The following is a 19,317-nucleotide window of genomic DNA, read 5'->3' on the forward strand; positions in this document are numbered from 1 at the left end:
GTTAAATTTTGGAACAAAAACAGAGAAGGCAAAACTACTCAAAATAAGGAATGACAGGAGAAAAGAAGCATTGAAAGATAATGTGAAATGAAATAAAAATTATGAGGTATTACTCTGTAGGTATGTACATATGCAAGTTTGAAAAATCTAGATAAAAGGGGCAATTTCCCAGGGAAACACATACCAAAACTTACTCCACTAGAGTTAGAAAGTTTAAAGAGATCAGTTTCCATACAAGAAATAAGTAAAGTTATTAAGGATAAACATCATAAAAAACAACCAGATAGTGTAACAGTTGACATCTGTAAAACATTCAAACACCAAATAGTCTTACACTCTATAAATTGTGCCAAAACTCTGGAAATCAGAGAAAATGTCTGTTTCTTTTTATTAGGTCAGTATAATATTGACACCTAAACATAAAAAAAAAATTATTGAAAAGACAATCTATAGACCAACATTGTCTATGAATGTCAATGCAAAAATACTAAAAGAAATTTTAGTAAACATAATCAAGATCAGATTAAGAAAATCACTCACACATTGTACCCAATGACTGCATTAATGTACACAGCAATGATTTAATAAAAAAAAAAAAAGAAAATAACACACATAACCAGATGCAATTTATTCCAGAAATGCAAACTTGGTTCACACTAGGAAATCCATTAATAACATGGTCAATATAATTATTTTCATAAATGCCGAAAAGCCTTCACATTCACTCACTGAAAAACACTCATGAAAATAAGTATGATGGAAATTTTCTGAACATTAAGAAATATATATTCCTTAGTCCTAAAAGAAGGATCTTAATCAGAAAACCCTAGAGGCATTTTTACTCAGATCAAGAACAAGGGGAGGATACCGAGTATCACCATTATTATACACTATTGTATTGAAAGTATAAGCAAATGCAATTAGACAAAATAAATTAACTAATGAAGTTAGAACTGGTAAGGGAAAAGTAAAACTATCTCTACTTACAAGTGATAAGATACCTGAAATTTAAAAGAAAAAAGACATCTCCAAACCTATAGAACACATTAAACAATGCAACCTCAAACAATGAACAAATTTAGTAAGGCATCAGAATATGAAAATTATATTAAGAAATTAATATTCTTCATGTGCACTGCATGCACTATTAATAAATAAGAGAGGATGGGAAGGAACAGAACTAACCCAGTGAATTTTCAGAGACAGTGTTTTGACTATATACTCCAAGGCTAACAGCAGAAACATCATACACTGAACTCTGGGTAAAGTTTTTCTTCCACACTGACATGAAATTGCAATTGTGAAACTCATGTGTGTTTGAGAACTGAGCAAATGATTAAATACATTGATGCTAATGAAAGTAAGATTTCAGAATGTCAAAAGAAAAGTTAGAAGTCACGGAAGAGGTTGGGCTAGAATGAACCCTATGATGCTAAACTATAATCAGATGTTTCAGTAAGTACACAGGATTCTCTGTGTGTGTGTGTGTGTGTTTGCACACTGATATAAAACAGACACACGTGTGCACACGTGTATGTACATGGATATTTCCCTGGTCCATCAATGTAGAGAAGACCTAGAAGCAATAAGCAACCAGATCTTGTCTTCTAAACACTTTTATTCAATAAAAAGAACCAAAGTCCTCCGAGGAACAGCTGCTTTTAGGGATGAGCAGAGATGAGCACGATGAGGAAATGGAAGATGAGCCTGTGGGATCCTGTAGTACCAGAGAGTACGCGTGTGCTCAGAATTTGATAGGATGTCAAAAGGACAAAGGGCCTGACCAGAGGAGCTCCTAATGGCCAATTCCAGAACGTGAGCGACAAACTAAATAACAATGAAGTTGTGTTTTTCATTTTGTTTTGTTTGTTTGTTTGTTTGAGATACAGTCTCATGCAGTCGTCCTGGGGTGGAGTGCCATGACATCATAGCTCACAGCAACCCCAAACTTCTGGGCTCAAGCGATTCTCTTGCCTCAGCCTCCTGAGTAGCTGGGACTACAGGCTCTGGCTCAGGCTTGTCTAGAACTCCTGAGCTCAAGCAATCTGCCTCCCTCGGCCTCCCAGAGCCCTGGGATTACAGGCGTGAGTCACCATGCCCAGCCAGCAATGAAGTTTTATCTCATGAAATAAAATAAACATCCCTGAGTACATACTACAAATAAGTATTTAAATGAGTAAGATGAGACAGCTCATCCTCAGATTAGAATTAAAATTAATAAAGAATGATAGAAATAGAAAAATTCCTAATCATAAATACCAAGGTAACAACCGTGTTACAGGCAAGAGTCACTGATGGAAGCTAAACTTAGTGGGGGAAAGTACATGAGAAAACAGGAACAGCATGGTCTCAAACTGTGCCTCATAATATACTCACTAACTAGAAGGGGAAAATGTAAATTTATAGTGGAGAAAACTGATACATCCCCACCTTACTCAAGTGAGCAAAGTTAACACTACCAGCAATGAGATGCAAGACATCGTGCACCCCCAATATGAAGCTCTGAGAAGGTCCCGTCATAGCTTCTGGGGTATTCTGCAAAAACTGAACACATTGAAGGTAATCATGAAGAAACATTAACCAAACCCAAACTCTGGGACATTCCTCAAAATTACTGGCCAGAACTCTTCAAAAATGTCCAGGCCATGAAAGATTAAGAAAATCTAAGGAAGTCCCCCAAGTCACAGGACAATAAAAAAAGTAAATGCAGCAGGTGACCCTGGATCAGATCTGGAACCAGCAAATGAGGTTTGTGGCACAAATTTGCAGTAATAGAGGGTAGAGGGTGGTTATCGGCTTTAAGCGTTGGGGGGTGGGGATGTTGGTCAAAGGGGACAAGAAAATAAAAGAAAAGAAACCCCAAACTATGTTACATTCTAAAAATTCCTCTCTAGCCACGAGGATCACACCATTTTACATACAACACAGATCACCACCACAGAGACCACAGTGAAGAAAAATCAAAAGAAATCATAGGGTATCATTCTGATCATATGAAATTCAAAGACTAATAACTCATTCATGGTGAAAAAATTGTTTTAGTGAATCACTGGGGGTGGGGCACCACTAATTAGGAGGGGTGATGAGAGGCCTTGGGCAGATGGTAATGTTCTCTACCTTGATGTTCAAGGGGGAGTCACAGGTGTATTAGTCTGTAATGCTCACCAAGCCGTATGTCATGTACTCTCCTCAGGTGGGTTTTAAATAGTGCAAGATTAAGAGAAAAAAATGTCTTGGGTGTACATCTGTTTTCACAGTTTAAACATGCTACTTTATCAGACAGAGCTTTCAAAGGATGTAACTAAGTATTAACTTCTGAGAATGCACTTCTTGACAAAAGAGCAGAAGGAAAAAAAAAGTTTTTATTCTTTAACTCCTTTGCTGAAAAAGTATGCTTTGGAAGTCTGGTTATCACTTTGGAGGATGAGAAAAGATAATATCCTGGGTTTTGCTCAAATGCTAATTATTCCATCTGTTCAATGTGTTTATTTCTTCTCAAAGATGGAAGAAAATATTAGTGATTGGATAAAATAAAGCTCAACACCCTGGGAAATTATAGAAAAATATTTTTAATATATGTGTACCAAAGCCGATTGGTTTGTTTGTTTTTTCCAGAGTCTCATTCTATTACCCTGGGTAGAGTGCTGTGGCATCGTCATAGCTCACGGCAATTTCAAACTCTCAGCTTCAAATGCTCCTTCTGCTCCGCCTCCTGAGTAGCTGGGGCTACAGGCACCTGCCACAACACCCAGGTAATTTTTCTCTTTTTATTAGAGATGGGGTCTCATTCTTGTTCAGGCTGGTCTCGAACTCCTGAGCTTAAGGAATCCACCTGCCTCAGCCTCCCAGAGTGCTAGGATTACAGATGTGAGCCACCACGCCCGGCCTGATTGTTCTTTAAGAAAAAAGACAAATTAAAAATGAGACCTTATGTTTTCCTAAACTAACAAAATATCACTGGCTAGTGGAAAACAATATTTTTCATAACATAAAAGTAAACATAATCACATTTTCTTTCAAAAATTGTAAAATTTCTAGAATTTCCCATCTATATCAACTCCAGTTGCTGACATGATTTAGTTTGAAATCTCTTAAACTGCAACCATCCAGAAATTTTCCCTGAAAATGCCATTTTTAAACAAGTAAGTCAGTCCTTTCCTTGAGCCTTTTGCATTCTACTGGGGAAGACAGAGAATCACAAGATAACTAAATCCACTGCCTGGGTTCTAGACACCCAGGTATGTCCTAGATACCCAGGTAGGGGTTCTGCAGACAGAATGTGAGAGCTCAAGGTCCTATTACTCTCTGTACTACCTGTGCTGCCTGTGATGGTGTGTTGAATGTGGTCAGGGAGCACCTTGTATGTTTTTTGTTCATTTAATTCCAGAGGTAACACTTTTAAGGCAAAAAGGTTAAATTATGATGAATACCTTCTGTTAAAAGAATACTGAGAAACAAACAGGCATTCATTTTTTTAAAAAGTAATAAAATAAATTTGACAGTGCAAATATATTCCATTTATCTGGAAAATGTACTTATTCGTAAGTCTCCTGCTCCACAGCATGACTGGTAAACGACCTATTACTATGCATAGACACAAAGTTGTTTTACAGAGGTAAGAACACACGTGGAGTGCCACAGTAGGGCTATTTGGGTAATCTTCTCTCCCCCTAGAACTTCAATAGGCTTTTATAAAGTACATATTTCTGTCCATTATTATGTAGAGGTCTTCTTTTCTCCTACGGTATTCATGCAATAAATAGTTTTCCAAGTCCTTGGAATGTAACTCTTCCTGCTGCCATTATCAATTTTTCAAATTTCAGGTTTGATCTAATTACTGAAGGATTATTGGAACCCAGGTAGTGGCATGTTATTATTTTACTAATTAGTACTCTAGGACACTTTGGGGTTAATACAGGCCACTCTGTGGAAATCATGGCCACTAAAATCAGAGTCCCAACACACACTGAAACAGCATGCTCAACTGATGGTCCCTTTCGTTAAGAATTTAGCAAAACATGGAGAGGTCGACTAAAGTAATTTGCAGAAAGCACAGAGATTATATCAGGTCATCACTGTAAGAAAATACTACCTTAGCAGTCACTCCCTTCTGCCTTGGTTCTCTGACAGTGATGGAAGCACCGCAGAAAGGAATATTAAGGCAGAGTTACATAATCCGCTCTTCGACCAATTGTTAGTGTTTGCTGCAGGTTTAAACACTGCCACAGGCTGCTAGTGGTTGGCAACTCACGCTGTGGAAAATGTCACTGGGCTTCGCTGCCACACTTGCTGTGCTCCACAGAGCAGAAAATTAAGCTTGACATATTTGGAAGAGGAGTTTTTTGGTTTGTAAGAATTTATAAAAATAGCTATTCTTATCTATTCCAGGGTCACGGTTATAAGTTCTTAGCAGCTCTGAGATAAATAATTTTATTACACATGCTAAGATCTTAGATCATACTGACTCATAGTCTAACTAATGTTCTCTTAGGTAATTTAATTTCTGTTTTTAGTTTAGAAGATAATTTATAAAACATGCACACGCAAAATACAATGGAATATTTCTAAAGTAACAGCACCTGAAAATGAACTGAAAAAGACCAATATGTAAAAGTCATGTGTATCTGCTTCAGTCTATTCTGATTTTATCTGAACACAGATACACCTGATTAGCAAATCATTTATGAGAGTATTACAGTTTCATCATGAATAAATTAGCCTAGTTATAGAAATGTGGTACTATAAATGAAATAATTAACACAAGTCATAGTAGGTTGAAATTCATTCTGTTTATTTTGTACAGTTCAAACTATGCTAAGATTTAAAATTAGTAATTTTTCTCTAGTAAGGAGTTTGTTTAGACATATTTCAAATGTTTAAATGCATTTTTTTCTCTCTGTTAAAAGCAACGTGGAGTGTTACCATAGAATCATAGCTCACGGGCTGCCCTGCCACACTTAACTTACAATCGGGGATAAACTGTGAGCTGCGACAGAACCAGCTCATCACTGAAGCGGAACAGCCACAGCGCTCTTTCTAGAAAAGTTCACACAACTTTGAAACAGTACTAAGCCACTTACTTGAATCACTGAGAGACATTTGTTGACTGTATCAAAATGAGGACACGCCTCCCTTTCTCCTGCCAAATTTCTTTCTTATCTGACTTAAACTGTTGCCTCATGCAACCTAAGACAGGCTTCTAGATTTTCTGTACAACATGGTCGATCCATTTCATTATACATGCCAAGAACTCCATCCTTTAGAGTCAAATGCTCCCGAGTCCCCTTTCCTCAGCATCTTACCCCTCAGGGTTGGCAGACAGCACTCTCACCAATACTGCTCTAACTCGGCTTGAAAAGGAAACCCTCCGCCTTCTTCAGGGCCTGTCAGTCAAGCTAAGTGCCTTCCCTTGGCACCTGCTCAGTGAGAGTCCCGTCTTTCCTGCTCTCAGGACACAGTTATACACACGCACACTGGACATGGCCTGGCTTTTCTCAAACACAGACCATGTCCTGTGGTTCCCATCTGCGGTTTACATGTAGCCCCTCGATGCCTGAATTTCTTCATCTTCCAGCAAACAACTTCTCATCTCATACTTACATCCGAAATCTTCTCTTTTCCATAAGCTTCTCCATTTGAATTAACAAAAGCTAGAATTCCCCTATCCTCAACAGCCGCCACCCAAAATTCTGTACTTAGAATCGCCTTATGCCCTTAAAATACACCTTAATGGAAATGTCTTAATCTTCACGCTCATTGGACTTAAGGTTTCTCCACCAACGATTTTCCCTGTATGACTCTCTATCACTTTCATGTATGTGGTTGTAAATTCCAAGGGAAGAGGAACAGCTTGTTACTCTTTGAGCATCAAGCACGTTTCAGCACTGAAGCCCTCTGTGGCTATGACAATTATCCACCTGGATTACAGACATCCCTCACTCAGTCCTGGAAAGTCTCCTGGGCAGAACTGCACCCCAAAAGGCTATAAGCAAGGACAGTAACCAAATGCAAGAAAGCTAGCACTTGGGCCACAATTTTAGCCCTCAGCAAACTCTTCGGTTTTAAAGAATCTACTATAAGTCAGAACTTAACACAGCATATAAAATGCAAATCTGTTTTAACTGTGTCTATCTTTAACTGTTCACTCTCTGCCTTCAGAACACTGGGCTGTTTGTTTCCTGTTTTGTTTTGCTTTGTTTTATCTTGTTCTTCCTTTCTTTCTAGGTCCCAGGGGATAACCTGGCTGGGTAAAGGCTCCTCACAATGTGGATCACCACTCCCAAGCTGACATCTTTCAAATGACCTGAAGTAGCTACATCTGTTCAGTCCAGTTTATTATGCGGAACTTCAAAAGTGAGCCTCATATTGACCCAAACAGCCATAACGCAGGTTCCTTCCAGTTTCCAAGAGATGACAACACCTGTATGATTGACAGTTTTAAGGTCTGGCTTTCTCCATTACAAGATAATTCCCTCCTCATAGTAAAAGGCTGTCTGCAGCCTTTTGCTTTATGGTAATTTTTTTATGATGAAGAAATTTGGCTTAGAGAAAACACTATTTTCAGACAGAATGAAAATCATTTCATGCCTTAAAAATGTGGAAATCATGAATCACTATATTTTAAATATTTATTTTACATTATATAAAATGTAATATATACATGTATGGTATGTAAAGTATAATTCATTTATATATTAACATATGTTTAATGTTGTCTCAGAGAAATAAAAATTTATGTTCACACAAGAACATGCACACAAATACCACAGCAGTTTTACTTATAGTAGCCAGACACTAGAAACAGCCTGACCTCCCCAAAGAGGTACACGCATACCATGGACTCCCACTCAGCAATAAAAAGGAACTGTGGATACGTGCAACAGTTTGGATGAATCTCAGGGCATTATGTTGAGTGCAAAATGTCATTTTTCTGTGGCGTACTGTGTGATTCCACTGATACAATGTTTCTTGAAAAAAATTATAGAGATGGAGAAAAATTAGTGGTTGTCAAAGGTTAGGGAATATGTTTCTTTAAAGGGCATAGCAAAACAGACAATGTGGGTATAAAGTTCTAGGGGTTTTGTTTGTTTGTTTGTTTTTGCAGTTTGGGGCTGGGTTTGAACCTGCCACCTCTGGGAGGGCATCCTACATACAAGGCCAGCACCCTACTCCTTGAGCCACAGGCACCACCTGAAGTTCTAGGTCTTGACTGATGAAGATCTACACATGATAAAATTAAAGAGAACACACATTCTCTCTCACACATATGTGGAGAAACTGTAGTGTCCTCTGTGGATTGTGACACATTCAGTTCTTGCTTGTGATATTGTACTAGAAGTGTGCACATTGTTACCTGTGGGAAAAACTGGGTTTAGGGTACATGAACCATTGCTGGACATTTTTTTCTTTCTTTTTTTTTTTTTTTTTTTTTTACAATTTCTCATGAATCTAAAATTTCATAATAAAATGTTACAAAAATTAAAAAGACACATTGTCTCTTGAATCACCCACACCATCTCTCTGTTGCTCTCTGCTTCCCTTTCTGCTCTCTTTACAGTGAATGTCTCAAAAGTTACTGCTGTCCCTAGAGTTCCTTTCTCCTATGATGCTGTCTTACAGCTCAGACCAGAGCCTCAATCACAGCTCTGACTAGCTCCAGTGAAAGTCCCATGCCAAATCATCAGCGGCATCCACGCTGCTCCATCCAGAGGTCAGCTGTTCACCCCACACATCTGCCTCTCCTGCTCCCAGTCCCCCAAAACCCCCAAGTCCCCCAAGTCCACAGGACTCTGTCTTCACTTTGCGGAGCCACCAGCTTCCTTCTTCTCTCAGGAGTGGCTCCTTCTCAGTCTCATTTAAGGCTCCTCTTTATTTCCCAGAGACCCGTTCCTTTGGTAAACTCAACACAGTCCGCCAGGTTTAAATACCTCTATTTACTGACAACTCCCAATGCTGTGTCTTTTGTCCAGATCTCTTTCGTGAATCTCAGATTTGTATCCAACACCCACTGCAGATAGATTTCTGTGCAGATAACTAACAGGCATCTTAAAATACACATGCCCCAAATGCAGCTCCTGATACCCCACCAGGCCTGCCCATTCCAGGTCTTTCAAACGTCAAAAATTGACAACTTTACATTTCTAAGCAACATGAGTCTGTTACATTTTTTTCCTTTTTCAAAAAATTTTAATAGATTGAGGAGGTACTATGTATACAACTTACAGTAATGAATCTGGGCACAAGTCAAAATGTCATGATTTTCTCCTCTTGTGCATCAGAAAATCCCTTTGGCTGTGCTTTAAAAACACATGCTGAATCTGAGTATTCACATCCACTTCACTGTATCATCCTATTTTTGTTCATCCTACTCTCTTGCCTGGATTCTTGAAATGGCTTTCTATCATTCAATCTGTCCTTGTTCCCCACCGTGTACTTCAGTGCTATGGCCCAAGAGATCCGTTTAAATCAAGTTAGAGCATGACATTCCTCTGCCCCAGAAGTATAGGCGAAAGACCTAGATGCCTCTGGCCAAAAAAGGTGTTTGAGAGAGAGTAGCGAAAAGACTTTGTGCAGGCATACTTGTGAGAAACTGAGACAGAATCCCATATGGCTGGGTTGGTTGTGGGCCTAAAACCCCCCTGACCTAAGGTCGGCCTGGTCGGTTGCGGGCGTAAAAACCCTCTGACTTAAAGCCCACATGGGAGCGGAGGTTTGCACACAAATTTCTGTATGCCTTAGAGGTTTCTTTATGTCTTGTTTTAAAGATGGAAGTAACTGACTCCAAATGGCGTGATCAGTAGGACAGATTTTCAAACCCTCTCTTTCCTCCATAGCTTCAGGCTTCATATGATAAGAACAAAGAAGTAATGGCTAACAACATGTTCTCCATTAAGTTATGTTAAACTGGGTTATGTTGAAAGGATTATGTTTAAAGGTATATGTTGGGTGGATTATCAGATTACTAGGGAGGAGCTACTCATGAGGTACTCACAAGATGTTTAAATGGATTAATGAAGTCATTGATGTCATTGCATGCGCAATGTAGAGAGGGATTGCAATGAATATTAATGAGGTCATTGCTGTATAGTGCGCATGCACAAAATTGACTATATAAACCAACAGCAAATAAAGAAAGCTTGCCATTTTGCCTGAGCGAGCAGATGGTCACCTTTATTTAAAACACAATTTCAATAAGTGTGCTTATTCTTCGTGACATCGCTTCTCAGTGAGACCCTAACGGCAACACATAACTCCATACTTTGGTCTCCTGTTACTTTTTTGACCTCATCCCTTACTATTCTCACCTTTATTTGCTCTATTCTAGTCCACTGAACTCCTTTCTCTTTCTAGAACATGCCAAATACTTGCCACAGGCCCTTTGCACTTGTCATTTTTCCAACATACGTAGCCACAAGGACGACTCCCTCTTCCCCCTTAGGTGCTCAAATGACACAGTTTAAGATGAATCCTTATCATTCCATGCCTTACTGTTCTCCATAGGACTTTCCCCCTCATTTTATATACAGAGGGTGCCCCCCAAATGTATGCACATTTTAAGAAAGGAAAAAACTGTTCTAACAGTATAGTACTTAATATATGCCAATAACATAAGTCACATTTGACTTCTGCAATTACAAGACATACTCAAAGTGGTCACCATCAGTGTCTAGACACTTCTCATTACCACAAACTACTGCTTGAGCAACACTGACTAAGCATCACTTGCATCACAGCATGCACCATTTCCATTTCTTCCCAAAGGACCACCAGTGTGGCCAGTTTTATATGGTATACCACATCCTTTAAGGTCCCCTTAAGAAAGAAGTCAAGGGTTGTAAGTCAGGAGAATATGTCTCAGCTCTTCATCCTATCCCAGCTTTGATTATCCTGCCCACTACAGAAGATCACCTTTTGAGTGAATGTCATACTACATGTTGCTACTGTAATTCAATCCAACTTTTAAAAATAATAATACATATATGATAACAGCTTTTAAAATGTGTATACATTATTTCGGCACCCCCAGTATAATATACCATTTATTTCTTTATTAAACGTAGATTTCTATTAGAAGGGAAACTTTATGGGAAAGGAGTTTTTTCATTTCCTTATTTCCGATGTCTAAATTATTCCTGGAATACAGAAGATATTCAATAAATAACTGTGGTATGAATTATTTGACTAATTTTGTGAGTAATTCTCCATTTCTAGATAAGATAAGAGCTAGAGCAGTTGGAGCATCCTACAGCCTGAGGATTCTGAGAAGGGAAGCCCATCTGTTCCATGACTGTCATCTCTGGCAAGAGCAGCTGACACTGTCTCATGGCTACAAAGTCTATGGGTCAAATGGCCCAATGCTTCACAGCATCTCTTCCCTGAGGAACAAAGAGGCCCCTTGGAGGGTAGGCCCCATTTGCCACCTCTGTCCCAAGGGTTCCACAGCCCAATGGCAGGAAGAAATGTAGCTGGTAGGAGGCATTTACCTACATGCCTAGCTGTCTCTCAACCCAGACGTCTAAAACGTGAACCCCAGAGCAGTCCATGCTTTAAGAGTTGGTGGATTATGAATATTTGTGTATGTGCTGGCCCAAGACTGTAGATTTTAACTCAGGCTGTGTCTATCAGAAGGATCAGATGGAGTAACAGAAAGCCTAAACTGCTCATCCATTTAACAAATCTTTATAACAGGCCTACTAGGACCAGGCACTGTTCTAGACTCTGAGGATAACAGGGAACAGAACAGTCACTATTCCTGCTTCCATGAAGTTGATACTTAAGAGCTGCATGATACACATTTGCAAACCAATGGGTGAACAATATAATTTCAGATAATGACTAGTTGTATAAAGCTAATAAGATAAATGCCTGAAGAAGTCCCTTTAAATTGGGTGATCATGTTATTACTCTGAGGTGACATTTGGGCATAAATGTGAATAATTAAAAAAAATTAGTCATGCAATTCCCAAGGGTAGAACAGTCTTTAAAGAAGGAAAGGAAAGTGAAAAGGCCTTTAAGGACCAGTGTGGCATGTTTGAGAAACATGAATGAAAGCCAGTGAGTCTGCAGCATATAGAGTGGGAAGGAAAAGACATAAAAGTCGAAGATGGAGATGCAGACACCCGCTCAATCCTAGTGACCTCAAGCAAGGAGTAGGGCATTAGAACTCTCCTGCGGAATAGTGACTCTCTACAGGAGTGAGTTCTTCATGCAAAGGAAAACCTATTATATCATCAGTCCAGGCCTCTCTCTTGGTCCCATGTCTTTGACTGTTGAGTATAGAAGGAAAAGTGGGCATTAGACCTGCAGGTGGCCATTCTCACAGGCTGAGAGGCAGAGGCTCTGGCCTGAAGCCAGAAACACATGCTATGAGGAGCAAGAACAGGAAACAGAAATTTATGTTGAGCAGGGTGGCCAAATATGCATATTTAACAAGCCACGGGAAGAATCATCAATATTTACTAAAGGAGAAATACGGGCATGCAAAATTGAGCTTCATGCTACTTCATTTGATCCATGTTCAGAACATGACAGCCTTAGCATTATATGAGGATGGAGTTTTTGGACCTCTATAGTCAAAAGATGGAGTGGAGGGCAGGAAAGCCCTTACTGTGCATCCTCCACAGACTGGTTAGAACCACTCCATAATACGCTGGTCAGTGTAGTGCAGAAATGCAAACAAGGAGGAATGGATCACAAGACTGGTTTCTGTTAAGCCCTTAGGGAAAAAAGCTTGAAGGCTATTAGTAAGGGAGGGGGTGTAATGAGATGTGTCTGGCTAATCACCCCATCATAGCTGGGAATTCAGTTTTAAGGTTTCTCTGGGGTCCATTCAGTCACTGGATAGCTTAGGATTTTACTTCAGTTTTCAGCACGGACAGTTCAGCTCTCTCTCTTTGCCTGCAGAGAGGGCTCTGGTCTGCTCTGGGCCCAGGGTGAGGCTTTGTGGTCACAGCCTCCCTCTGCAGCACTTGGCTTGCAAGGATTCAGCACTGCCTATGTCTACCTGGGCTAGTCCATCTAATTCTGCCACAGCAGTAGGAAGCCCAGTGTTGGTGCTAACCATGCCATATCCTCTGAGAGCTCTGTCAGTAATAAAGGTGACACTTTGTTCTCCGTGTGTTTGACTCCTTTGTCTCCATCAAGTGCTTTAAAACTCTGGAGGGGCTGAAAAGGTTATAATTTAGTAGCCCTCTAAAACTCTAAAAGGAAGTTATTCTATATTGCTTTTTTTAAAAAAAAATAAGAGATACAATGATCTAATTTTTGTTTTAAAAAGCTTCTATTTGGGGATTGAATTATAGAGGGGGAAGAATAAAAAGCAAATATACTAGTGAGGAATCATAGGGTGTAGGAGGTGCTATCCTAAAATATGGCACCTTGACATTTGAAAGATCTGCAGAAGTAGAAAGGTTCTCTTTGACCTCTTCCTTTGTTCTCTCTAGAAGCAGTCATAAACCCAGAAATAGGTGTGGAAAAGATAAACCTTCCTCCCTTCTGCAGGAGCCTACCTTAGTTATTCAGGGTATAGACGGCAGTGGCTTGAACTAGGATTGACATTGATGAGCAGAGAGAGAACTAGAGAGATGTTGATTAATTTGATGTGGGAATCATAAAAAGTCAATATCAAAATATGACTTCTAGGATTCTGACTTGAGTAGCCATGAACAAGGAAAAACAACAGATACACAAGTGTGGTTCTCAGGTAAGGAGTTGTGTACACAATTCTGGAACCCAGCAGAGACTTTGGGAAAAAGAGTTTAAATTTTTAAGTTTTTGGACAGTATACCAATCCACTGGGCTGTATGAGATTACCTAGAAAGAGAATGTAGAGAGAAAAGGGATGCAGGCTAAGGAAAGAGCTCCAAGCAGTGCTCTTAATGTAAACTGAATGTTGTGTTTCTAGAAAGGGTGAAACTGGGTATTTGTACTTAGGGATGAATTAAAATAAGAAATCATTAAACAAGAATTCATATATTTCATTCACATAGGGTTACATTACATAAAAGGGCAAAAGTGAGACAAAGAAAAGAAGGGGCCTAGAAAAGGCTTATGCAGTGGAAACTAAGGGACTAGAATATTAGAGCAAACAGAGATAGAAAAGAAATGAGAGCTAAACAGTGGGCCTCATGAGAGTGAAGGATTTCATCTAAAGTGAAGTCATGCAGATGAAGAATTTTTCATGCACCCACCAAAAGATGATAAACACAGATCAAGTAAGTTTGGATTGATACAATGGGAAAAGGATAGTTTTTCAAAAAAAAATGAAATGAAGTTGGACCTTTACCTAATGTCATATACAAAAATTAACTCAAAATAAATCAAAGACCGAAAACTATAAAATCCTTAGCGATATGGCAAAAACTTCACAACATTAGATTTGGCAGTAATTTCTTTGATATAACAAGAAAAGAAAAAAGATAGATAAATCAAACTTCACGAATATTAAAAAAATTGTTCATCAAAAGACACTATTGACAGGCTCAGCACCCATAGCTTAGAGGTTAGGGTGCCAGTCACATACACTGGGGCTGGTGGGTTCAAACCGGGCCTGGGTCTGCTAAACAACAATGACAACTATAACAACAACAACACAAATATCCAGGTGTTGTGGTGGGTGCCTATAGTCCCAACTGCTTGGGAGGCTGAGGCAAGAGAATAGTTTAAGCCCAAGAGTTTGAGATTGCTGTGAGCTGTGATGCCATGACACTCTACCGAGGGTGACATAGAGAGATTCTGTCTCAAGAAAAAGACACTATTGGGAATGAAAATAGACAATCTATAGAAAGAAAGAAAAGATTTGAAAATCATATATGATAAGGGATTAATATCAAGAATATCAAAGGAACCTTTAAAACTCAACAGCAAAAAGATAAAAGACCCAATTTTAAAAGGAGTAAAGGACTTGAAAAGACATTTCTCCACTGAAGACATACAAATGACCAATAAGCACACGAGAAGATGCTCAACCCCACTAGCCATTAGAGAAATGCAGATGAAAACTACAATGAGGTGCCACGTCACACCTATGAGGATGGTGTCTATAAAATTAAATTAAAAAAAAAAATAACCAGTGTGGAGGAGGATGTGAAGAAACTGAAACCTCTGTCCACTCTTGGTAGGAATGTAAAATGATTGAGCTATTACAAAAAACCAGTATGGTGATTCTTCAAAATAGTAAAAATTACCACATGATCCCATAATTCCACCTCCTCAAAAGAACAAAAAGCAGAGTCTTAAAGTGACGCTTGCATGTTCATAGAAGCATTAGTCACAACACTCAGACACGGAAGCACCACGACGTCCATCAATGGACAAATGTATAAACAACACGTGGGATACACATATAATGGATTAATGCTCAGCCTTAGGGAAAATAAATTCTGATCCATGCTACAATGTGAATGGAACTTGGAGATAATTTGCTGAGTGAAATCAGCTAGTCACAAAGAGACAAATACTGTTAACTCCATCTATATGAGGTACTTAGGGTATGCAAAATCATAGACACGGATAGTAGAATAGTAGATGTTAAGGGCTGAGGAGAATAGTGAGTTACTGTTTAACGGGCATGGAATTTCACTTCTGGAAGATAAAAAGAGTTCTGGAGATGGATGGTGGTAATGGTTGTACAAAAATAATAGTGCACATGTAAAAGCAGTTGAGATAATCAATTTTGTGTTATATTTATTTTTCCATAATAAAAATAACTGGGAAAAAATAGATAAAAGTGTCAGAAATAACCATTTCAGGACTCTGGAAATCAAACAAAGACATACAAGTACTTGAAAGGCATTTAATCAAGAAAAAAACTGATGAACTTTGGCTAAGAACAGCAAGAGTCTTTGTCAAACTATGAAAATAGCAGCTTCCCTGCTAAAGGGGCTAACTTGACTTGGAGAAAGGCCAGGAATAACCCCAATCTCTTTGGCATTGCTGGAAGCCATGTCTGTGGCAACCAAACCAGAACGTTCACTATCACGGCCCACCTGGGTTGACCTTCCAGGTGGAGCAAACAGTAGACAGGCAGACTAGCCAGAAATGTATAGGGAGATCCAGGAATAGAGATGGCCACAGTGGCCTTGATAAGCTCCCACATATCCCTGGTGGCCTGCAAGTATATGTACGTGGACAAGGCTGCAAGCACATTCCCGGACACCGGAGAGGGTCCTTGGCTGTCCACACGGCCTGGATGGCATGCCCATGAGGCCTTGCACACAGGCAAAGGAGAAAAAAGCAAACCCACTGGAAACAAAATGATGGGAAGAATATCAATAAATGTTGTGTTACCCAACCTATACCCAGTTCCTTCAGAAAAGGTGGAAGTCTCACTGGCTATTGGAACAGACACCATGATAATTCACAGGATGACAGGTAAGCCGCCCTGACACAGTGGCAACCTCTAGGAAACTGGACTCAGAATTCAAGAAGAATTTTTAAAATACATAGTCATCAGTATCTACATACTGCAGGGATACAGACTTCACAGAAGTCGTCCAGGAGAGAAATAAACAAACAATAATAGCAATAAAACAAGGTTGGGCTCAGAATCCAGAGTTGCTACAATGTATTATCTAAAATGTACAGTTTTCAAAAAAAAAAAAAAAAAAGAAGCAGGAAATTGTTTTTTCCTATACTCAGGAAAAAAGCAGAAAATAGGACATATCATAAAACTATCAGACTGGGTAGACCTCAAGACAGTTTTGTTTTTACTAGCAGCAAAGAGGGCCATGTTATAATCATGAAAGAATAAATTCAAAGGAATACGTGTATATAACAATTACAAATGTATACAAACCCAATATCAGATGTCCAAAATCCACATACAGAAAACTGACAGAATCAAAATAAATAATAGACAATTCAACAGTAAAAGTTGGAAATCTCAATACTCCACTCTCAATAATAAATAGAATGGCTAGACAGAAATTTAATCTTATAGGAGATTTGAACACTCTCAACTAACTTTAAGTAACTGGCATTTATAGAATACTCCACACAGCAATGCATACATTTTTATCAAGCTCACATGGAATATATCCCAAAACAGACTGTACGATAGACCATCAAATAATCTTTATAAATTTGAAAATATCATAATGATACAGTGCATTGTAAGACCACAATGGAAAAAAATTAGAAATGGGCAACAAAGAGAAATTTGTGAAATCCACAAATATTTGGAAATCAATTTAAACACTTCCTTATAAGCCACAAGCCAAAGAAGAAATTTTAAGAAATACTGGACTATATATTCCAAAGTGAATGAAAATGAGGGCACAAAGTATGGAATATGGGACGCAGATAAAACAATGCTAAGAAGGAAATTTACAGTTTTACACATCAAAATCAGGAAAGAAAGATCTGAAATCAGTATCTTAAACTTTCACCTTAAAATAGTAGAAACAGAAAAGCAAACTGAACCCAAAGTCAGCAGATTCTACTACTGTGAAAAGTGAAAGAAAAGGCAAATTTATAGACAGAAAGCAAATTTGCAGTTGCCTGGGGCTTGGGGTGGAAGGAAGACTGACTATTAACAGGCTGAAAGGATCCTTTAGAAATGATGGAAAGTGTTCTAAAACTGCATTAGAGTCACAATTGCATAACTCTATGAATGTACTTAAAATAAATGAATTAGACAACTAAAATGAATGAATTTAATTGTATATAATTTATACCCCAATAAAACCATTAAAATATAATGACCCAATTGGCAGCAGAAATTATGCATATGTATATGTATGTACCACAAATAAAAGAAATTCAGTATTCCTAAATTGAACTATTCAGTGCTAAGTGCAGGCATAGATAAAGTAAAAAAGTAATTTATTTAATCCTGCCCCTAACATTTTATAGCCAACAAAATGTCCTTTTCTAATTCTACTCATTAAAAGCAAAATATTTAAATAAAATATTTGACTATTATCTTAATTTTTATTAAAAAATCAACCCAATAACTGAACATTATTTTCCCCAAAATATTAAGTCAAAAACTGATCTATATTTCCACAACGATGAAAAGAGTTTGGCAAGTACTCAAAGATTTTAAAAATTATATCAGTATAAATGTCTTGTCTTATCTAGTTAACAAGATACTCTGATTTTCAAGTGGAATTAAGATTGCAACAAATTGCAATAATTTTGGCAAAAGATTCACAGACATACTTTATCCAAATTGTTAAAACAACTCAGATATATTTTCATCTGATAGAGTCCAGGGTCATGTTCTGCAGTAACATTGAGATAAATCTGGATTCCACTGCGCTAAGTTCCAATATAAAATAGATTTATATCATCCTGAAACCCTGAAAATAATCCATCTGGGCCCTAAATACTCAACAATCTCCTGAAATGCTTTTAAGTAGAAATAAAGCTATATTAAATCAAACTATTGAGAATATTTGAACTATTTTAAGAAAAGTTAGAGAATTGAATTTCTTCTTGGAAAACTATAAATCTGAGAAGAAATAATCTTAATTCTTTTTTTTTTATTAAATCTTAGCTGTGTACATCAACATGATCATGGGGTATAATGTGCTGGTTTTATATACAATTTGAATTATTTTCATCAAACTGGTTAACATAGCCTTCACGGCATTTTCTTAGTTATTGTGTGAAGACATTTATATTCTACACCTAGTGAATTTCACATGTACCTTTGTAAGATACACATAGGTGTGGTCCCACCAATTACCCTCCCTCCACCCATTCAATATAAAAGTCCATTCATTTCCGAATCTGACGGAAAACTAAAAAGATGCCATGTATCCTCAACACAAGAAATTTTCCTTGCAAGGAGTGAGAAATCTTACATATTATCGTGATTTGTACATAAACAGAGCACAGTATGTCTGTGGTATTAAACTGCTATGGGAAAGCAGTCAGGAAAAAAAAAAAGCCTTTAAAAGAAAAGGATTCTTAGTGGAGTGATAATTAAAAAAAAAAAAAAACTCAGAAACACTGGTATAGAGATACTTCTACAGATAATTTCCAAGTAATTTATTTAGTTCTACCCCTCCCATTCTCCATTCTTAAAAAATCCTCAGCATAGGTAAGAACCTTCTGGTCACTCTCACCAAATTGAACTCTTTCTACCCGATAATGCAAGATAGCATTAAGAATACAGTAACACTTTCCAAGCACACTTCCAGAGGCTATATCCAAAAGTCAATAGTGTTTCTCAAAAATCATGCCATAACATTTTCAGCTATTTCTTTCCTTAGACTTTCATAGTTCTCTTTATAGAGATCTTTCACATCCTTTGTTAGGTAAACTCCTAAATATTTCATCTTCTTTGGCACTACTGTGAACGGAATAGAG

This window comes from Otolemur garnettii, unplaced genomic scaffold (assembly GCF_000181295.1).
Source record: "Otolemur garnettii isolate 467f Iridium unplaced genomic scaffold, OtoGar3 scaffold00213, whole genome shotgun sequence".
NCBI classification, from domain to species: Eukaryota; Metazoa; Chordata; class Mammalia; order Primates; family Galagidae; genus Otolemur; species Otolemur garnettii.